The sequence below is a fragment of the Gracilinanus agilis genome, chromosome 5, assembly GCF_016433145.1.
Source record: "Gracilinanus agilis isolate LMUSP501 chromosome 5, AgileGrace, whole genome shotgun sequence".
Taxonomy (NCBI): Eukaryota; Metazoa; Chordata; class Mammalia; order Didelphimorphia; family Didelphidae; genus Gracilinanus; species Gracilinanus agilis.
In genome coordinates, this window is record NC_058134.1 from 85,721,026 (window position 1) to 85,745,203 (window position 24,178).

At 35.2% G+C, this 24,178-nt stretch overlaps 1 protein-coding gene across 3 annotated transcripts in view; it reads right to left on the reverse strand.

The window, feature by feature from the left end:
* The window catches only part of ZMYND11 (zinc finger MYND-type containing 11), a 178,491-nt gene that overhangs the window by 62,214 nt on the left and 92,099 nt on the right, over window positions 1-24,178 (reverse strand). Inside the window, exon 1 of one of the 3 annotated variants that reach the window (XM_044679764.1) lies at window positions 1,789-1,803. The exons of the other annotated variants lie outside the window; for them this stretch is intronic. The gene's annotated coding sequence lies outside the window, so the exon portion shown is untranslated. Of the gene's footprint in view, window positions 1-1,788; window positions 1,804-24,178 lie in introns of those variants that run through there. 3 annotated transcript variants of the gene reach the window in all.

The window sequence follows — 24,178 nt, forward strand, 5'->3', positions numbered from 1 at the left end:
CCTATGAAAATAGTGAAATGAATGAACTGTGATTCTTAGGCTAGTTACAAAAACACACATTAATCAAAATGTGAAAGTAATCATTTTTTAAAAGTAGGAAAAAATAATTATCATAGATACAGCATTGCAACTTCACATTCCATACTCATCCACCTCCATCATCTTCCTGCTGCCTTTGCCTTCCTTTTACCCACCTAGCACCACATCATCTCCAGACTGGAGAGATAGAAAAATATCCCAGTTCTCATAGAAATTAATACACTGAGTTTTGAAACTTATATTCTGAGTCAAACTGCCATAAACCCAACAAGTCCACAATATCTAGTTAGGCCCAAGTCACCAAACCAGACCATGATTTTCAGCCATTAAACCTTCCCTTTCCCCATTTTGTCTTTCTGCAGCATCATACCCATGAAAGTCTCTTTTGCTAATCAAATTAATACTACCATACTATCATTTTTCTTTTTCTGGAAAGAGCATTCTTGTGACTCCCTAGATATGTACTTCCTGGGTGACCACTTCTATATGTATGCTGTCACTTCCCATTTGAATGTAAGGTACTTGAATTGAAGAGTTGTCTCACTTTTTTCAAGTTTATTTGTATCCCAGATGTTTAGCACAATTCATAGCACATAGTAAATGCTTAATAAATGTTTCCCCTCTTCTACCCCAAGGATTTTCATTTCAGGAAAAGTAAAAGATTCAACAAGACTATTATAGATTAGATTGCTAAGGAGTGAAAAATGACACAAATCCCACAAGGGTCTTAATCTACAGGCCCAGATTGTCTGAAACATCTCCATTTAGTTGAGGAAGAAAATTTAGTATGCATTATAGAAGACAAAATCTGCTCAAAGCCACTCAAAACAAGAAATAAATTCATCCCTCATCTCAGTAGAAGAAGCTAAGTGGTACAGGACCAAAGTTCTGGGCTAAGCATCCTGATAACCTGAGGATTAAGGTCATTTTGATACTGTGACACTCAGCAGGTCATTTTACTTTCTGAACCTTAGGACACTTTCCAGACTTGTAAGATATCACCAGAAGGAATAAAACTTTACCTCTAATGGACAAATGAATTTTATGTTAAGTAATACGAGGTGATAAGTATATATTCTTACCCCCATACTACTCACTCCCCACTCAAGATGGTCTGACAGGTCTAAGTAGAGAATATGAGAATGGAGAAGAGAGGAGGAAACTGAATTGAGGAGGAATGGAAAGAAGAAATAAGAAGCCAGATCTTGGGGAAGGGAGTAATGCCAGACTTCATGCTTCAGATCTTTTTGTTGCCCAGGTACCTCTCTATCTATCCCAGGACCCATGTCTAGTCACTTTGCCTTCATGATCACAGCAAGAAAGGAATATACTTCCTGTTGTGCTCACCATTCTCTTAGTCAACCTGCCTGGGGGACACATAGTTCCACTTGAAAAATGTCTGCTCCCCTTCTCTTCCACCAGCCATGTAGCTAGAAGAGAATACAATGGCAAAGAAAATAATTCTCACTTGATGGATTTCTGGCATAGTTTGCTCCTGATGTGAAGAATTTACATGTTTGAAGAATTCAGGTTATCCCTGGAATGAACTTTTCCCTCATATTGGCTTCTTAGAATCCTTAGCTTCCCTCAAGGAGGTTCATGTGCCAGTTGCTATAGAAGCTTTTCTTGAAACATTTATCTAGCTCTAGTCTTTCTTCTGAGTTCTAGTCCCACATCACCAACTGGACATGTGAAACAGAAGCATTTCAAACCCAACATGTCTAAAACAGAATTCATTATCTTTCTTACCCAAACCAGTCCCCTTCTGAAGTTCTCTATTACTTTCGAAGGTACCACCATCCATCCATCCAGTCATCCAGGCTTGCAATTTAGGTGTTATCCTTGACTCTTCACTTTCACTCACCTAATGTATCCAAACAGATGCCAAATAAGATCTTTCATATATACCCCTTTTTTTGCCACTTGCAAAGCCATCACACTCATTTAGGTCTTCATCATCTCTCATCTGGACTATTGAAACAGCTTCCTAATTGGTTTTAATTGCCTCAAGTCCAGTATCTTTACATGCTCCACACAACTGGCCAATTAATTTTCCTAAAACATATATCCATGTCATCTTCAAAAAATCTAGTGGATCCCTATTATTCCTATGTTCAAAAATAAACTTGTTTCTCATTTAAATCTCCTCACAACCTAGCCTTATCTTGTTTTCTAGTCTTATCAATTACTCCTCTTTACATACTCTATGGTCCAAAAAAATACTAGCTTACTAGCTGCTCATCACATATGAAATTGTATCTTGCTTAATAAATATTTTACCACTCATTCATTCCAAGCTTTTTTTTTGGGGGGGGGGGAGGAAGAGGAGGAATTATCCCTTATATCCGGAATGACTACCCTTCTTTGACTCTTCAGGGTCCCTGGTATCTTCCAAGACTTAGCTCAATTTCCTCCTTCCAGATTATATCTTTTTTGATCCTTCCTCCCACCTCTAGCTTACTGGTGCTTTTCCCTTAAAGGTAATCTTTATATATATACAACTATACATTTTATCTTTCTGGTAGCTATTCCAAACTAGTTCCTTAGTCTTCAGGTTGTTCATTGTACTACCTCCCAATACTATATCTGCTAAGAACTCACTTTCAGTGAAAAAACTATAACCATTGTAAGAGCTTCTTCTCTACCCCTCATCCTCTCCTCATATTATTCAGACATCTTTCTCCATTTTTCTTCCTTCATTCCTGTTTCTAATGAAGGGATGGCCTTGCTCCTTGTCAAGGAAAACCTATGTATTATATCCTCTTCAACATATTCTCCCACTATCATCCTCATTCCCTTTCTTCAATATCTTCCTATCTATTGGTTCTTTCCTTGAGGCCCCTCTCCCCCAATTCCAACTCCACCCTTAAAAAATAAAAACAATCCTACCTTCATTTAACCACCCCTTTTTTATTGTCTGTTATCTCTTCTCTCCTTTGTAGCTAAAATAAATGAGAAACCAGTAAATACTAGGTACTTTTACTTCCTCTGGTTTCTCTCACTCCTAAATCTTCTGGAATCTGCCTTCTAATCTCATCATTCAACTGTTGGCTCCAAAATCACCAATGTTTTCTCAGTTGTTAAATTTAATTATTTTTTTTTTCCAATCCTCAACTTCTTTGACCTCCCTGAAACTTTCACCATGTCCTCCTGAATATACATTCTTATGTTCATTTGAGGTGTGCTTCTCTTCCTATTTGTCTGATAATTCCTTCTTAGAGTCTTTTTCTGGATCTTTATACAAGTCATGACCATAATTAGGGGTATGTTCAAGACTCTATCCCAGGCTCTTTTCTTCTCCTTGAATACTATCTCACTTTGTGATCTCATCAGCATGGATTAGTTCCAAGTTACCACCTCTATGGAGATAATTCCCAGATCTACATAAATAGCCTTAGTCTTTATTCTGTACTCTAGGCTTACAACCTCAACAATCTTTTTGCCATCTTGACCTAGGCAACAATATGTCCCAAACATAATTCATTATCTTTTCCCTTCTCCTCTCCTTCCAAACCTTATTACTTTTGAGGTACAAATTATCATTCTAACTTCCCATTCATGTTAGCCTGCAACCTCAATATCATCTTCCTTCCCTCCCATATCTAATTATTGACAAATATTGTCATTTCAACCTCCATGTTTCCTCTACGCTTCTCCCTTCTCTCCATATACACAGCTATTATCCTAGTACAAGCTTTCATCACCTCTCACCTAGTTATACTCTAGTTTCTGTTCCTCAAGTCTCTCTTCATTTGAATCTTTCTTCTATTCAACTGCCAAAGAGATTTCCTTGAATATAGGTAAGTGTCATACCCCCCCCCCAAATACATCTACTACAATGGCTCCCTATAACTTTAAAATCAAATATAAAATGCTTTATTTGACAGTTAAAACCCTTCAAGAGCTGGAACTTTGCTACCACCTTTCCATTCTTCTTACACTTTATTCTTCTTTATGTACTCTATAATCCACTTGGAGCTGACCTTTTTGTTATTCCTAGCAACCTCCTCCCCAAACAATAATAACCACCTATTCTACTTCTAGACTCCGTGCATTGATTGCTCTATATGCTTGGAGTGCTTTGTCCCTTTTAACTCCACTTCATAGCTTGCTGGTCCCTCTTGATTGTAGTACTTTCCATCTATGCCCTTCCTATATCTTGCTTAAAGATGGTTATTTTACTTATTTGCCATTTTTTCCATTAGAATGTGAGCTTCTTGTGGATGCAATGGAATTTTTTGTCATTCTTTTTATCCCCAGCCACTTGTATGATGCCTGGCACCCATTAAGAACTTGGATGAGGAAAGAACAGCCTGGATAAGAAGGCTGTTAAAGTCAAAAGTGTCCCTAGCCTTAGATACAGCAATAGTAATGATGATAGAGCAGATAACTAGCTAATTATCAATATTTTCTGTTTTCTGAGAGGCTGAGAAAACCCTGAACTGGTCCCTCAGTCTATAAGTGTTTATTAAGTGGTTACTACATGTCAGCTACTGTGCTAAGTGCTGGGAACTTTAAAAAAAAAAACAAAAAAAAAAAACTGCCCCACACTAAAGGAGCTCCTATTCTAATGGCTCTGATGAGATACAAGCATCTTTGTACATATAGGAAAAAGAGGCTACTGAAAGTGCTTAGCTCAACCTTAGGGCCCTTCAACTGAACAAATATTTATTATTAAAATGTGCAAGGCATTGTGTTAGATGGAAAATGATATTGTCTCTACAGTCTAGGAAGGAAACAAGACCTGTCCACAGAGAAAATGAGTTAAGAGAACTATATTCCAATAGGAGTCATCTAGAAACAATAATGATTATCACATTTGGCCTGAATTCTGATTTTACAAATTTAAATTGTGTATATTATTCTTCTAATTTGGCCTCCTTTGTTCTGTATCAACTCATACAAGTGTTCCTTTCTTTCTCTTAATTTCTGATATTTTTAATTTCTTAAAGATCTATTATATGCCAGAATACATTCAGACATTCATTAATTAATGGTAACTATTTTGTTCCTAGTTTTTTTTTCTACTACAAACATCACTATGAATATTTTAAGATATCTGAGACATCTTTCTGTAAATGACCCCTTGTGGTACACATCCACGACTGGAATTTCTACATCAATATTATAGCTTATGAGTCAAACTATGGTTACTAAATTTTCTTAATTAATTCTAAATTGTTTTCCAAAATAACTATACTAATTAAAAGTTAAAGTAACTGTATATTATTTATTGTCCCACAGCTCTTCTAACATTTTTAGTCTCATCAGATTTGACAAACTCATGGGAATATGTGACCTTCATTGTTACTTTATTTGGCATTTCTCTTGCCCTTACTGATATGAAGCATTTTTTTTCATATTGGTATTGATAGATTACATTTCTTCTTTTGAAAACTGTTTCTATCCTTCGCCCACTCACCAGTGAGGAAAATTTTTAACTCATCTGTTTTTGTCAATTCTCTCTATATCTTGTCTCTATACTTTGTATTTCTGACTTTTTTAAAATATAGGATTGTGGTTGTTTCAGTTATGCCTAACTCTTTGAGATCCCACTTGGGTTTTTCTTGGAAAAATGGTTTGCCATTCCCTTCTCCAGCTTATTTTAGAGCTGAGGAAACTGAAGCCAACAAGGTTAAGTGACTTGCCCAGGGTCACATAGCTAGTAAGTATCTGAGGCTAAATCTGAACATTCCTAATTCTAGGCCTAGTACTCTATCCATATAGTCACCTAGCAGTTCATGTTTAGAATAACTGGTTGAAGGGGCAGCTGGGTAGCTCAGTGGATTGAGAGTCAGGCCTAGAGACTGGAGTTCCTAGGTTCAAATCTGGCCTCAGACACTTTGCAGCTGTGTGACCCTGGGCAAGTCACTTGACCCCCACTGCCCACCCTTACCACTTACCTAAGAGCCAATACACAGAAGTTAAGGGTTTTAAAAAAAAGAATAACTGGATGAATGTCTTTTGATTTGTTAAAACCGACTTGGATAAGTAAACTCACAAGGAGTAATCTTGATCTTCATCTCACAGTTTAATTACAATAATAGAACTGAATTTACAACTCATTTTCTAAGGTTTGCAATTCATCAATGTGTTAAATTAAATTTATCTAATATGTGAATGATTTAAATTTAAAATTTAAATTAAGACCAGTCTGAGTTTTCTATTTGATATTTAATCCATTGCAGTTTTGTGGTCTTTTTCAACTCAATAGGCATAGATAACACCATAAAAGTAATTAACATTTAGTAGTCTACTAATCTTCCTGTCTTTAATTCTTTTCACTGATTTGCTTAAATCATGAAAGTTTTTGTTCATGTTTAATACATTTAATATTGAAATACTTTTATCATTGAATTTGAATTTTTTTGAGATATATTTCTATCTCTATCCCTATTCTTCAGTTTAATTTCTCTAGTTTGGTTTTTTTTTTTGGTGTAACTGAATACCTCTTAATCCTTGGTGGATTAGTTTCCTAAAATTCTGAACACTATTATAAAGCTAAGCAACAGAATGAAAATCCCCACATCATTCCAGTTCTCCTGAGATAAACTTTAAATGTTAGCAAAAATGTTAGCACAACTAAAATATGGTAAATAGCTTTTAATTCTGAAAAACCCAATGTCAACAATAGCAAATTAATAGCTATAAATAAATCTATCTGAAATACTTTTATCACTTGAGAACTATCCAATTTTTGTAAAATATTATTTTAAATGCTAAAATAGGTATGTTGATTGTGCTCCTGTACCATAGATTCCTGAAGGTATAATAACATCAAAGACTCTAAAAACGTTCTCATCTCTGAAGCTTCTGGTGTACTTACCTCTTTGAGCACTTTAACCAAGAATGGTACATGTGGGAAATAACTCTTAACAAAACATATAATTCATCATTTATTAAAAGACTTCTGATCCTTCTGGTCAGTATTACTACACTACCAGTATAGTACACAGAAGACTAAACTGGAGTCAGGAAGATTTGGTTTTAAATCTCACAATAATTTTGGTGACTTAGACAAGTCACTAAATTCCTCATGTATAAAATGAGGGTGGGTTCCCATCTAGTTTTAAATTCATGAATTATAATTTCTAAAGCTGTCCATGATATACTCCAATTTTGAAACCACAATAATGAAAAATGTACTTTTGCTGTTGTTCAGTAATTTTAGGCATGTCACACACCAACTGGGGTTTCTTGGCAAAGATACTGTAGTGGTTTGCCATATCTTTCTTTAGCTTATTTTACAGCTGAAGAAACTGAGGCAAACAGGGCTAAGTGACTTCTCAAAGTCATACACCCAGTGGCTGAGGTCAGAAGTGAATTCAGCTTGAAAAATGGATTTTTACTGCCTTTTGGGTAAATAGGCTTACAATGACACTAACCTTAGGACATTCAGGAACAAGACAGAAAAGTTATTCTCTTCATTGGGGAAGTCTGAAGATTTCAATATGTCAAAGAAAGAAATACCATTCTAAAGACTACAAGTATATAATTATCTTAAAGTGTCATCATCAACACCATCATTGTTAATAATCTTCATATTTCTAACAACTGCTAATTAGTAAATACAAAATTATAAAAAGATCTAATTTATAATTATAAGAAACAATAGAAAAATACCACCAAAATTAAATTCACACTATATTCTTAATCCTAGGAGTCAGATAATACTATTATAAAATCTACTGTGAGCAGTACATATTAAAATGGAATGAATGATTCAACAACAAAGAGAGATGAAAATAGTTACTACAGTGATCTTATTAGTTCTTATTAGAGTTCATCTAAGGAAAGAGAAACTAAACCGGGTCAGAAACTAAACAGGTCAAAGCATCTGTTATGATTAAGAAGAGTTAGTATCCAGAAAGGTAAACTGATTACAAGGGCCAGGCTGGCTTCATCAGGAAATCCCCAGGCCAGACAAAGACTCTCACTTCCTAATTTGATCAGATCACTAACCTGGTAGATGAAGAGATAGCTGTGAGTGCAGTTTCTCTAGAATTAAACTATTGCTGCTGTATTGTGTTCTCAACCATTACTTTCCATTTTTTAGCACTTTGGGAAGTATAATATAATATCCAAACTGTTGTCCAGTTGTCTAAGATGCTTTAAGAAATGTTTAGCCTTTTTAGTAAGAAGTTAAAATATGGTAGAGAAATGTGAAACCCTTGATGTCATCATTTTGTTCCTAATAACTTAGAAGGTTGATTTATCCATGCAAAATGTAGCTAATAGCACTAAAACTAGTGTTTTTTTAAAGGATCATTGACAAAACAAAGTGGCTTTTTTTCTAGACAACTTTCTTATTTTTAAATGAAGTGTATCCAAATTAGATATAGTGAATCTCGTGAACGTTGAAAGGGTTAGTTAAGACCTTCAAGAAATGTTCTTTGGTCCAGGTAACAAAACTGATGTCAGTAGGTAAAGTGAAACATATCAGAACTTTCCATTGTAGATTAACTTATTTTCTCAAGATTAGAACATTGGCTGGTTCCCCCCTTCACAGAGTGGAGCAGGACAGGGCTGCCCTGCTGCTACTTCCATCATGAGCAGCAGCTGGAAACATGGTGGACTGGCCAAAGATGATATGGAATGAGAAACATCAACATAATGAAATCTTAATAAAAAATGTAAATAATTCTTAGCTCATAAGATGAGCAGCAATGGGGGAATAGGGCAAACATTCTAGTTATGGACTATGTATTACACTGAAATTGACCAAAGTTGATTCTAACTTTGTGTAGGTAAGTTTGCTTAGATTTTATTTATTCATCTTCATAAGAAGTGTATTTTTAATAAAAAAAAAAAAAGGAAACCAAAACTTATGAGTGGAAAGAGTACTGAACTAACAATCAAGAAACTTATTTATGTTAACATTTATTGTTATAGGACAAATTACAGACTCCTTTATTATAATTGATATAGGACAAATTACAGACTCCTTTATTATAAGAACCCCTGTTGAGAGGTTTGTATTAAATAATCTCTGAATTCTTTTTCAGTTCTGATTATTTTCCTTATCATCAAAGCCATTTAGTTATGAATTTTCCATACATATTTGTCTTACCAGTCACAAATATGACTGCATATCCCAAAATGGTTCCATTGGCCTCTTACCCTGTTGAACTTTTCTTTTTGGTTTAAAAATCAGTTGTGAAGAAAACATTTCTGATTTCAGGTCAGGCAGACTTGCAATCAGACCAGAATCACTGGTAAAACAATTCTTGCAAGCCCAGACTTGACCTGAACCCAGAACAGGATTAGCTTCCCCAAAGGACATTTTTGTTTTTAAAAAAGTGAAGTTCATCCTATTTATTCTAGAACCCTATTTAAGCTGCTTCCCCCTAATCGAATGGTGGCAGGATTTGCTGGCCCAGGAATCTCTCTGACCTAGCTTTTCCTGGAGAGAGCTACTACCTAAGGTGATTAGCAACATCCTGAAAAAGTAGACCCTCCTCCATACAGGGTTCTTTGGGGGGGTGGGGGTGGGACACTGCATATGGTGGGGGGTGGGGGTGGGCATGGTCAGATGGTCTTTAAAAATCACTGATGACAAACCTTTTAGAGGTGTAGGTGATGTGAGAAATGTTCTCATGTGTGCATAGAGAGGGGAAGGGGAGCAGCCTCTCCCCATGCCCATCTGACTTTCTTGTAATGAACTCTGGCAAACTCTGTGCAGGGGCAACAGCACATGTGCCTACAGAGAGGCTCTGCCCGCTCTGGCACACATGCCATACATTTTTGCCACCACAGCCCTAGACTCTCAAGAAAATAAGTGGAGAGTGTATAGCAGAGACGGGAACCTTCCTGTACAAGAGCTAAGAAGCAATCTTGGTGAAACTTGAATATTTCCAGCACTGTATATCATTATCCCTCTTGAGGCCTTAGAAGATATCCTTAAAGTCACATGCAATTAATAAGCAAAGCTCTTTCAACAGAATGTAAGATCTCTTGAGAGCAAGAATTATTAAAATTTTAAATGTGTATCCCAAGCACCTAGTATAGTAAATTTTACAATATAGGCACGTAAGTTGTAGCATATAATTGTAATACAATACTACTGTGTTATAAGAAATGACAAAAGGGATTATTTTTGGAAAAACGTGGAAAGATCTATGTAAAATTATGAACAGTAAAAAAAAAACAGTAAAAAAAAAGAATCAAGAGAACTATATAGCAACAGGAATAGTGTTTGAAGAATAATGAGTATTTCCAAATTCCAGCGAAAGAACTGATAAATAGAAATGACAATTTTATACATACATATTTCTTTTTGTCAAAAAAATGCCTTCTCTAATGAGAGAGGAGAGAGGTAAGGGGAATTAACTGGATATTTTAATGTAACAAACAAAATTTTAAAAGTGCATATTGGCTAATCCCTTTTGGGTACATAAATTTAGTGCATGGGTTCTATTGTCTGCTGTGAATGCTATATTGTGAAGAGAGGCATTTGTCATCATATGCAGAAATTTAATGAATAAGAGAATATTATCATTTTCTCTAAGCCCAGAGAAATATCACAGTTTAAACCCAGTGATAAGAGTAGGACTAATTTATAAGATAAAAGAAATCCCTTACCATCTATATTTTTCATCATGATTGGTATCTGAATCCCAAGGGGAATTTATATAAGTTCAGAAGCTTTAACATTAACATTTAACATTTAACATTAGCAACTGTACCAGTCAAATGCTTTTAAACACTTGGGTTCCTTGCAGTCAAGTCAACAACTATTTATTAAAAACCTACATGTGTCAGGTACTGTGCTAAGTGCTGAACATATGAAAGCATATAAAATAGTCCCTACCCCAAGGAACTCACAATCTAATGGAAAACGTAAACAGCAAACAGTTATGTCCCAAAAAGATATATGATATAACATAACATCATATAATATAAAATTGAAAATGCTCTCCGAAAAAAAAGGCACTCTGTATATGTTGCAAAGTTTATTCCTCTCTAGTTACTAAATGTTACCAATATCACTTCTCTCTCTGTCATGCTGAGGCATTCTAGGTCATGGTACAAAATAGGGAAGAGAGATCAATTTTCTTACTATTAATAATTGAGCTTCCTTGTTCATTTTACTTTCTCCCATAAGATGGCAACATTAGCCTTAAATGAACTGATCTATGGAAATGATAATAGGATTTAATGTACTTTTTTTTAAAGCACCCAGAAATTGGTTGTGATCTGTCTATTATTAAAATGATAGAACAGAAATTGTTCCTTCTAAATACTGTGAATAATTCCTCCCAAAAACAATGAATGGATTGCACTGTACTTGGCATTCAACTATGGTAACTTTGCATTAAGTAATTTCTAAATTGGAACTTTATCATGCCAAGAAAACATTTAATTAGGGTATAATAAGGATCAGTCTTCTAGCCGTTTAGTCATTTCCGTCATGTCTAACCTTTTATGACCCCATTTGGGGTTTTCTTGGCAAAGATACTAGAATGGTTTGCCATTTCCTTCTCTAGCTCATTTTTATAGATAAGGAAACTGAGGCAAATAGCAATCCTATGTGACTTGCTCAGGGTTACATAGCTAATAAATGTCTGAGGACAAATTTGAACTCAGGAATTTGAATCTTCTTGACTCTAAGGCCCAATGCTCTTTCCCCTGTGCCACCTAGCTACCCCAAAGTAGTTAGTTCATAAATATTTATTAAGTGTCTACTATGTATCTGAGCAGTTAGGAGGCAGAGTGAATACAGTGTTGGGCATAATTAAGAAAACCTCAGCTAAAATCCAGCCTCGGAAACTGGACATCTATAAGACTTTGGGCAAATCACTTAACCTCTGTTTGTCACTGGAAAAGGAAATGACAAACCACTCCATAATATGCCCCGCCAAAATTTTCATGGAAATGTCCAGAGTCATGAAGACTTGGATACTATTGAAAGACTGAACAACAACTATGTGCCAAGCATTGCGTTTTAAAAACAGAGGATACAAAGACAGCAGGTAATAGTCCTTATTCTCATGGAGCTCAGTCTAATGAGGAGACAACATGCAAAGAACTATGTACAAATAAACAACATATAGGATAAACTGGAAATAAACAACAAAACATCATCAGAGAATTATAGAGAACTGAAAAGTATCTTTTCCATTACAGCTCACACACAAAAAGCCCCAAAACAAAAAAGACCTGCTATATGATGGAGTGGAAAACATAAAGGATCAAAGTTATGGTTTTACTTATGAACTATTTTACTGTAGTTAGGTAATTTAATCTCTTTGGTCTAATTTTAAATGGGGATAACAAATTCTGTCCTGTTCACACCTCATGGAGTTCAAATGAGATAATGTATTTGAATTGCATTTTGAAGGTTCTAAAATACTAAATACATGTAAAATATCATCATCATCTCTTGATCGCAGGGACCATAGCTGATATGTTTTTTCTCTTCCACAAGATAACATATTACTAGACCTACACTCAGCACTCAGATATTGTTTATGAAAACAAATCACACAAAGACCTTCCTAAAAGAAACAAAATAATAAGATATAACAATGGGCTCTGTGAGAAAGCTATATTTTGCCTATTTTGTTTTGATGAATTTTATAATTCTGCATATAATTTTGCATACTGTGAAAGAATGCTGGATTTTGGAGTCAGATGACCTGGATTAAAGTCTTGGTTCTGTAATTTACTGATTTATAGTATATGCTTTGGGCAGGTCATTTAACCATATTATTTTCCTTATCCATAAAATGAAAGGATTGGATTAAACGAGCCTGAATGTTCCTTCTAGTTCTAAATCAGAATCCTGTGAACTTTTAGAAGATAACTTTTACTCTTGGCATCTCAAACACTGGCTTAAAATTCAAGCAATGATTTAGTTATGACTGATCAAGGTTAAGCTTATCGTGGAACAATTTAAAAGTTAAGTTGTAATACTGGGTTAGGTCTATCCTAGCAGAAGCTGGGTCACTCAAAAACTATTGCAGGAATATAGTCAGTTCTTAATAAGGATACTTAGGATTTTCTTCTGGGAAACATTAAGGCAGAATTATTATATATTTTGGAAAAGTCCTGATTGCATATGGTTGATTTTTAAGCAGGTTCTAAATTAAGAGAGGAGGGGCATACATGTATTGCTCTTGAATCTCTATATATTCTTCCCAAATTCAGTTACATTTAATTTGGTAGTCATTGATTTTAGCTTTGCTCCTCCTGTTTTCTACACTGAAAAACTTATATTTTCAAGGCTGTTTGCCTAGAGTTCTCTCCTTCTCAACTTTCATCTCCTAAATGCTTTTTTGTTACTATCTTCTCATTCACTCATAACTCACCATAATGAGGTTGCTCTTCTTGTCAAAGAAGATACCTCTATAAGCACAAGCATCCCATTCTGTACTGTCTACTTCAACAGCAGATGATTACCTCAATTAACCTCAATTTCTCTCTTACTTTCCATTTCTCCTTGTCTCCTAGTTTTTTCTACCACCCATGAACATGCCTATGTTTCTCCCCATCCTTAAAAAAAATCAATATACTTGAGTCTTATCTCTCTTTCCTTTTGTGACTAAACTTATGATTGTTGCCTCTACTTCTTTTCCTCTCACTCTTCTTCTCTCTACAGTCTGGCTTCTGACCTCATTCATCATCCAACCAAAAGTGTTCTTTCCAAAATAACTAATGATTTATTTGTCGATATCTAATGACCTTTTCTCAATTCACACCCACCCCAACTTTTCTGTTTCTTCTGACACTGTCAATCACCCTCTTCTCCCTGAGTTTTGGTGAACTATTCTTAACTTTAGGTCTTCCTTCTGCTTGCTTTGATTGCTCCTCGGTCTCCTTTACTGAGGTTTTCATTCAGGTCTTGCTAACTATGGTTGTCCTACAGAGCTCTCTTGTGGGCCCTCTTTTATTCTCCTATATTATTTAACTTAATGAGCACATCAGATCCCATAAATTCTATTACCATTTCTAAGTTGATGATTCTAAGCTATACTTTAGTCCTAATCTCTATCTTCCAGTCTTATATCTCAAACTGCCTATTAAACATCTTGAACTCAAGTCATCTTACTCTCAGCATGTCCACATGCGCACTCTATATTCTCCCTAACCTCCCTATTATTGTTGACAGCACTACCATCCCTTCAGTCACCTAAACTCACAGCTCTGGTATCATCCTCAACTGCTCAACTCTTTCACCACACCAATCCAATATGCTGCCTCATCCTGTGTATTCTCCCTTCATGACATCTCTCTTATATGCACCTTCTTTCTTCTGAACATTGCCACCTACTTGGTTCTCCTTATGCCTGGACTATCTTAATAGCCTGCTGGCTGGTATCCCCATCATGAGGTTCTCCCTACTTCAGTCCATCCTCCACTCAACTTTCAAAGTAATCTTTCTCAAATATAGGGCTGCTTATTAAATCCATTGTCTAACCTGGCCTCTTTGCTGTTCTTTGCATAACATATTCTCTCTTCCAACTCCAACCATTTTCTCTGATTATCTCCCATGCACAGAATACTTTTCCTTGTCACTTCTGTCTCAGATGCCTTCAACTTCCAACTAAAATTCCAGTTTTTATAGGAAGATTTTCCCAACCTGTCTTTATTCTAGTGCTTTCCCTCAGTTAATTATTTAAAACTTAGCCTGTATATATTTTGTTTGTACAGTTATTTGCATGGTATTTCTCCCATTACACTGTGAGCTTCTTGAGAGCAAGAGTATCTGGTGCATAGTAGGACTTTTAATAATAAAAAAAAATCAGCTTTCCATCTTCTGTTTTCTAAATGTATATTTCTTTAGCTTCATTCAGAAACGTAAGGCTGTCACTTTATTTCTGGGTCCCAATAATAGTGATTTGGCTATACCATATAGACAAAAGTCAAGTAAAAGATTTGTAGAATGCATATTCTACATGTTGGGCCTTGGATCTCAGTTCCAGATTACACATGAATTTTCTAATAGATCACAAAACATAAATTGAGATTGAGGGTTAGTAACTAATTGTGTAAAAAAAGAAGTGATTCAAAAAATTCAGAGGGGAAAAAATTATCCTGAAATAACCAATTAACTAAGGCTACATAGCTCTTGCCTTAACAGCTAAGCATTTAAAATCTCATAGTGACCACTTTGGTGATAGATGCATGGACAGGGCCACTTAATATATCGGTCTTATTGGCAATTTTACTTTGAATGGAACAAAGATGTAATCATCAGGACACTGAAATACAAAAGAGCATTCAAAGCTTTTGCTAATAATTTACATTTTAAAATGTTTCTAACTAGCCAGAGTGGCTAGCAGATAAAATTTCACTATAAATGTCAATACAGTAAATTATGAAATATAGTATAGATGAAAAGAAAAACAAAACAAAACAGTAACACTATTTACAAAGGAATTAAAAGGTATATAATCCAAGTAATGAATTTATATGTAATTCTAAATATCTATAAGTAATTGTCATTGATTTCTATTCACTGTTTAAATTTTATAACAAAGTTTGTCATAGAAGGAAATTTTACCAAACATACTAAAGGGATAATTTTCCTGCAGCACTGTAAGAATATCTGTTATGCATAAACCTGGCAACTACTACAAAACCCAAAGAGAATGATTCTGAAAAATGACTAACAATAAGCAATGGTTTAAAAGTAGTTTTGCATATATATTCTTTGGTTATAACAGAATTACAGCCCTTGAGTCTTTAATTTGTTAATTTGTAAATAAAATTCTATGAAAAAAATACTTGTGAAGGTGAACCAACAAAATTATTTCCAACAATGAAGAGTGAATCAAACTTTCTTTGTCTATCAATTAGCATTTTTTAAGTTAATCAAAAACTTAAGCATTCCTACTTAACACTAAGTAAGAGTGTTCACATGTCACTTGCTACAGTGAGTGAGACTTCTTGGCTAAGATGGCTGCAGAGTAGAAGCAAAGAGCTCTTTCTCCTCACCACTGACCAATGTGAAAAGCCTCAAAAAAAGACAAGGAGCAGAATTAGACAATCGAAGGAGCTCTACTGCAGGGTGCTAACTGGAAGGTAGGCAGTGTTTGGGCATTTCCAAGCTATAAGGGGATAAAACTACTCATACCAAAGTGCTAACTGATCACCCCTCCACCTCTCCTCTCCACCACTACACTTACCACACCAGAGTCAGAGAAAGAATACCAGAGACAGTGAGCCCAATCGCTAGGTTCTTGGGGGTTGAGAGGGTTGGCTATGGACACCTACCCTAGAGCAGTGAGACTTAGGACTCCATAAGGTTGAGAAACTCAGAACCTGGGCGCAGAGACAGGGCAGAGAGGGGCTGCCCACAGCAGACACTGCAGGAGACTCAAAAATAGCCTTAGGGCAAAACCACTGAAGCTCCATACACAGAGAGCTGCCTACCCTCTTCACACAGACTTCAGGCTGAGAAAGCAAGAGAAAACTAGCCTAGCAATGGCCAGCAATGCCCAAGCTACAAGCACACACAAAAAAAAAAGTCTTTGACTAGATAATTTTTACTCAGAGAAACAACAAACTATAGGAGACAGCAGAGGAGGACAACCAAGCAAACACATTCAAACTCCCCCCCACACACACACACACAAAAAATGGAAATTGGTCACAAACTCTCCAAGAAATCAGGCTGGATAGAACAAACTGAAAAAGGAAAAGCAAAAGATTATAGCCAAAAACCAGTCTTAGAATTGGGCAAGCAGAAGCTAATGATCTCACAAGACAGCAAGAATTAAAAGCAGTGCTTAGGGTGATAGGCTAGATAATTCTCTACCATCTTCTTACATTTTCCCACTTTTATTCTTTCCAACTCTTTGTGAATAAAGCTACTAAAGGTCATTTTGACTTTAGTTATAATATCTTTAAATCAGTGACCTCAATATTACTATATAATTCTCATATTAGCATAAACCTACATTTTAAATCCTTACACAATAAATATTTTATTAACAAATTCTTATATGAATTTTACTTAAAGCCTTTATCCTCATTACTTCTTACTGGAAACCTTATGGGTAGTTTCCTGTTTCTATTTAAATACTTAAAAAAAAATCAAACAATTGCTTAAACGCATGGGCTGATGGGGATATTATGGGGGATGTAGACACTAAACGATAACTCTAGTCCAACTACCAATATGGAATTAGCTCTTAATCTAATGCATGTAAAACCCAGTGGAATTGTGCATCGACTAAGGGGGGCTAGGGGGGCTTGGGGGAGAGGGTGCTATCAAAAAATAAATAAATAATCTGAGTAGGGTCAACGAAGGTAATTTGGGTGTGAGGAAGGATAAAAGGGAATAAGGGATTATAAGGTGATTGGAGGAGGAATGAAGGTAAGGGGAAGGTATATAGGAGATAAAGGAAATGGGGTATGTAGGAGAGGCAGCTCAAACAGGTTTATTCTCAGAGGCTCGAGACTGAGGATACAGGGAGGAAATTAGGGCCAGTAAGAAATGTTTAGGTTTGGCTGGAGGATTTTTCTTGTTAGTTTCTCAAGTCTCTTGAGGGAGAAGTTGAGAGGGCTCCCCCCCCCCTCCCACCAGTCAAACTGATGGCTGGAGGAAGTCCTTGGGTAGGTACTTCCTGCCAAGATGGATGCCCCAATTCTTTCAAGAAATAAAAGAAAAATGATTCCTTCCCCTTGAGCCCTTGTCTTAATTTTCAACACAATGATTCACCAGCAGGTTTGAATAGGTAACAAGGAGATTCATTAATACCAGGGTCAGTCAGAAGGGGAGGAGGTTCAGGATTTTCTAACTGCTGCTAGGGAGAGGGGTGAGGGTGGGGGATGGGTCACAGAGAGGTTTAGAGAGAGAGAGAGAGTCCGGCTCTCCCAGTCAGGAAGATTTGATTGCCTTTTAAGTAAAGTCTCTATCAAATCATTAAAACTAGGGGTAACTTATTTGAGGATACTCTACTAGCTTATAGAAACTAAACCCACAATGTCTGAACACCAAGCCCTCCCTTCCACCAGGACCCAAAGGAAATTCAGGGAAGGGAAGGGATATGGATGGAGAGATCAGGGAGAGGTCCAGAGAAATGAGATAGGTCCAAATTTCCCAAAGACAAAATAAACACAGGCCAAGGCCGAAGCAGTTAGGCCAAAGCCAACAGGTTAAGCCAAAGCAAAAGCCTCCAGCCATAGCAAAAGCCAGAAGGCAAAAAGCCCCGTCAGTTGGAACTTCACCTCTATTTATAGCTTTAAGTTCTAACTGACTTTCTGAAGATTCTAAGATGTTTAACTGACTTTTTGTGAATGTTAGAAATTACAGAAGCAAAAAGTTTCTGTTAGCCACCTTGCATTACAGATCTGCTCATATGTTTTTTGGAAATTTGCAGCTTGCAACATTTTCTGGTTGCTAAGATTTAAGGGGTTACTACTCTTATTCTAAGCTAAATTATAACTGCTCTTATCACTATCTAAGTTTTGTAAAATAATAAAAAGGGTTGCTTACTCCTAAACAATGCTAAGACTAGTCTAAGTTAAAACTAAGATGGGTTGTGGGAAAGGCAAAGGAAAGTAATGGGGTTTCGATTTTGCAAAAATTTTTGAACAGAAAGGAAAAGTAAATTAAATGCAAACATTCACAAACGGTCTTAAAGTTAACATTTGATAACTAAAACAAAGTAATAAATTCTATCTATGTACTTCTCTAATTTCATGAACTAGTAACAAAAGTATCAATTAAGAAAAATTTTGCAATCTAAATTTCTAAATTCTAATTCATCTTCCTAAAATTAGTATATGGATATGTTAGTACACTTATGCCTATGTTAGAAATGTTAGTAAGAATAAGTAAGACTGATATTCTTTGTGAGTCTTCTGGTTAAACTTAGCCACCTTGCATTACAAGGGAAAGAACATGAAACATGTAACTATGGGAAAATATTCAAATTAAAAATTAAAAAAAAATCAGTAACATAGTTCTGTGATACCCATATGTTGGGTCTAGATTTATCCAGAATGTCAAAATTGCTAGACACTTCAAGAAAGTTTTATTTTTAATTTAGAAGTTCAAAAAGGGAGGTACATGCTGTTCAGAAGATAGTACATTTTTAAAGTCTGTGGTCTTTGTTATAATGGACAGTGTAAAGTAGCTTTAAGAATATAAGGAAAAAAAGAATATAAGAAAACAATTAATTTGCAGGGGTTTTAGAAGCATAAGTATAGCATTAAATATTATAATGCAATGCTTCCCATAGCTGTCATAAAATCCTAATGGAAATATTTCTTCCATAAAAGTAACAACATTTCTTGTTGGGTTCGAAGCAGGCAAGCTAAAATACAAAAAATCTTTTATTTAAAAATGTAAAAACCATCCTTAAATTGCAGGCCAAACCAAGGCAGATGATGGCAGGATGTGACTTAATGGCTATAGTTTGCTGTCCCCTGACTATTGTAATGGCTTCCTGATGACCTCTCGGATTCAAGTCTTTCTCTCCAAACCATCTTCCATGTAACTGACAAAGTTATGTATCTAAAAGCATAGATATAGGTACTTAAAGTTCATATTAAGAAAACTCTGTCTCTTGATTAATTCTAACATCAACTCTATTTGGAACTTGAACCCCTTTAACACAGCTCAATCTTCCTTTTCAGACTGATATTCATTACTTTTCTTCATGTGCTTCAAGGTATGGTCAAATATTTTAATGTTCTTCAAATGAGGCACTCCAACTCCCATCTCCATGCTTGAACACAGGTTTGTCACCTATGCCTAGAGTTCAGGTTTCCCTCACTACCTTGATTCTTTAATCTCAGTTCGAGCACCACCTTGTCTCTCAGAGAGAGAGAGAGAGAGAGTGTGAGAGAGAGAGAAAGAGAGAGAGATACTGAATGACTTAAAAACAGCACTTGTTCTTTATATCAAGTCTAAATTTCCTTCTTTGCAGATTCCATCCATTGCTCTCCTATTTCTGCACTTTGAGGCTAAATTCCCTTTGCTATAGGACAAGTGATAAACTTTCAAATAAATGAAGTTAGCTATCATGTAGCCCATTTCCTTTCCTCATCCTCAGCCATAAAAATCAACAAGGTTAAGTGTTGGTGGTTTTTTGGGGGGATAAGGGAGAACTGGGTTGGGGTGAGGAAGAATCTTTTTTATTGCTACACATACTACTAATGTATATTCTCTAAAAAAAAAAAGCTTTCTTTTTAGTTTAATATTCCTTTCAAGAATAACAGCATATTTTTTAGTAAAAACAAAGAACAAAAATCTATCTTCCTACTTCAGATTTCATCAATCTTTCCAATATTTCTTGGTGTTACAACAATGATACAGTTGATTTATTCAAAATACTACTAAGACATAAAATATATGGTTCATGTCAGAGTTAAAATAAATTATTTGCTTTATGTTTCTACTTTCTACTAGTTTTCAAAAAAGTAAGTAATTGTATAGTGGCTTTTGTCTAACCCTTTATATATGTCATTTAAATTTTTTGTTAAAATAATCATTGCATTTGAAATTCAATCCAACAATGAAGGTCTGGGTTTCTCTTTATGGTTGTGAATTCAGATGTCTGAGATGGCCTAGTAGTGACTGAAAATTGGCTAACTTAATTCATACATACAGTAAAAGCTTTAATAAATATGCAAGAAAAATTATTTTTACTATGATACTAGAGAACAAAGGCTGTTCAAATTTTCCCACATATTTAGTCTGGGTAACTCCTTTGTTCTTCCTTTTGTAAAGGCTCCAGAAACTGAACTTTATTTAGATTCTGCTGGGTACCTAAGATTAACTTTCCAATTTTAATCCAAGTTCTTAAAAAGTTTTAGACAGTATCACTGAATTAGTAGGTAAGTAATTAAACAGAATTAAGTTTTTGAATAGTAGTTATTCAAAGAAAAATCACCGTATAGGAAACATACAAAAGAAGAGCTAGATAATATACAAATTATAAAGATGTTTTATCTTTCCTCAGTAATTGATATTCTTATTCTATCATTAAACTGAGTGTTTAAAAGGCAGAAATGATATCACTTTCTGTCTTTTGATTCATAGCTCCTGGTAGACAGATTTCAAACTTAAGGATTATTGAGTTCTTATTGTCTTGACAGAGTAGGTGTTAACAAATGTTTACTAAGTTTAATTAATGTGTATTGCTCATAAGAAATTTCAGATTTCCCTTTAAAGACCTCAAGAATCTCCCTGAAATAAAGGCTCATTTTCTAATAACAATATTCTTCAAGTAATGTCTTACAGCTATGAGTAATAGATAATTACAGCTAAGGAGTATCCAGAATTCAAAAGTGAAGGGCACAATGAGTATGAGCATGCCAAGCAATTACAACCAAGCTGCAAAATATTACAAATAATGAAGTTTGAATAAAAAATAGTATAAATGTAAAGGATGTAATCAAAATACATGAAGCGAAAAAAAAATGGTTAGTAATGTGGTGAGAGTGAGAATTATATGTATAATTTTATTCTTGGTTGTAACACAAGGCTAAAACTGGACTAGAAATTGAGCAACACTCCTATTTGGGAATGTTGAGATCTCAGTTCAAGGCCTCCTCTCACTGCCAAACTCTTTATAGTTCCTTGTTTTTTATGCACCCATCTCCAATCTAAAGTCCTATGTGGATGTCTCAAAGAGTACAAGGTCAAGTAGGAATACAAATGGGGTGGATTTTGAGAACGTGTCTAGCAAAAGACTGTCTTCTGAGAATCAGGATAAGTGGTTAGAAGAAACACATCACCAGAAGGCTGATATCAGGTAATGAATATTTTGGCCACAACAACTCATGAAACCAGAATTAAGAACATGTGATCTGCATTAGTGGAGATAATAAGATTAATGAAATTATGAATGGTTTAAATTATTAAAATGTGTACTTCATTTCTATTTCTATAGCTATTAGTACAACATTCCTGCATATGATTAAAAAAAGTTAAAAACAATGCAATCCGCATGGCTGCAACACTATTACTAGGAGAAAAATATATTATCCATGTTATAAAATGAAGAAGCCTTTTTTGGAATACTGTTTGGTAATTTCTTGAAAAATATTATCTAGGCTTTTTTTGGTCATAGTTTTCAAGGGGTCTAAAAATGCTTATAATTATGTTTACCTGATCTACTTAACAGGCCAGTTTTTTTTTCCTCAATGAGAGATTTGACATTTTCTTTCATTTTATTCATTCTTTTTGTTTTATTGTTTCTGGATGCCTCAGGGAGTCATTAGCTTCCACTTAATTCCAATTTTAAAGGAATTATTTTCTTCAGTAATTTTTAACTTTTTTCCATTTATTCAATTTGCTTTCTAAAGAGTTATTTTCTTCAGTGAGGTTTTACACCTTATATATTTGGCTGATCTGTTTAAAATTTTTTTCTTTAGTTTTTTTTGTGCTTCTTTTTTTTTGCTAAACTATTAATTCTCTTTACATATTTTTCTTACATTGATGTCACTTCTTTTCTTTATTTTTCCTGTATTATTCTTATTTGATTTTTAAATTATTTCTTTAGGTTTTCTAGGAATTCCTTTTGAGCTTATATTCAGCATGCATTTTTCTTTGAAGTTTTGCTCATAGATGTTTTCATACTATTTTCTTCATCTGAGTTTGTATCTTGAGCTTCGTTGTGACCACAGTGGATTTTTATGCTCAGGTTCTTTTTTTGTTGTTCTTTGCTTATTTACCTAGCCTAGTTCTTGATTTTCATCTTTATATTAGAGTTCTACTCATCCCTGGGGGAGAGGAGAGGATCATTGTCTTAAGCATTGACTATTCTAGCCCTACTGTTGTTTTTTTTAAACCCTAAGGGTAAGGGTAGGCAATGGGGGTCAAGTGACTTGCCCAGGGTCACACAGCTGAGAAGTGGCTGAGGCCAGATTTGAACCTAGGACCTCCCGTCTCTAGGCCTGACTCTCATTCCACTGAGATACCCAGCTGCCCCCTAGCCCTACTGTTTTTGCAGCTAGTTCTAGGTTTTATTTTTTAGAAAAAAAAATTTTACATGGTTACATGATTCAAGTTCTTACTCTCCCCCCAACACCCATACCCCCCAGCCCCTGTAGCCGATGCACATTTCCACTGGTTTCTTCATGTGTCGTCAATCAAGACCTATTTCCATATTATTGATAGTTGTTCTAGGGTGGTCATTTAGAGTTTATTTCCCAAATCATGTCTGCATCAACCCATGTATGTGTTCAAGCAGTTGTTTTTCCACTCCTGTAGTTCTTCCTCTGAATGTGGGTAGTGTTCTTTTTTATAAATCCCTCAGGGTTGGCTTGGGGCTTTGCATTGCTGCTAGTACTGATTTCCATTACATTCGATTTTACCACATTGTATCTGTCTCTGTGTACAATGTTCTCCTGGTTTTGCTCCTTTCACTCTGCATCAATTCCAGGAGGTCATTGAGTTTACATGGAATTCCTCCAGTTTATTATTCCTTTGAGCACAAAAGTATTCCATCACCAACAGATACCACAATTTATTCAGCCATTCCCCAATTGAAGGGCATACACTCATTTTCCAGTTTTTTGCCACTACAAAGAGCTCGACTATAAATATTTTTGTACATATCTTTTTCCCTATGATCTCTTTGGGGTGCAAACCCAGCAATGGTATGGCTGGATCAAAAGGCAGGTAATCTTTTAGCACTCTTTGGGCATAGTTTCAAATTGCCATCCAGAATGGATGGATCAATTCGCAACTCCACCAGCAATGCATTAATGTCCTAATTTTACCACATATTCTCCAATATTCATTACTCTCCCCTGTTGTCATTTTAGCCAATCTGCTAGGTGTGAGGTGGTACCTTATTGTTGTTTTGATTTGCATTTCTCTAAGCATTAAGAAATTTAGAACACTTTCTCATGTGCTTATTGATAGTTTTGATTTCCTTATATGAAAACTGCCTATTCTTATCCCTTGCCCATTTATCAATTGGGGAATGGCTTGATTTTTGTACAACTGATTTAACTCCTTGTATATCTGAGTAATTAGACTTTTATCAGTGTTTTTTATTATAAAGATTTTTCCCAGTTAGTTGTTTCCTTTCTGATTTTGGTTGCATTATTTTTGTTTGTAAAAAAACTTTTTAATTTAATGTAATTGAAATTATTTATTTTATATTTTGTAATATTTTCTAACTATTGCTTGGTTTTAAAATCTTTCCACTCCCAGAGATCTGACAAGTGC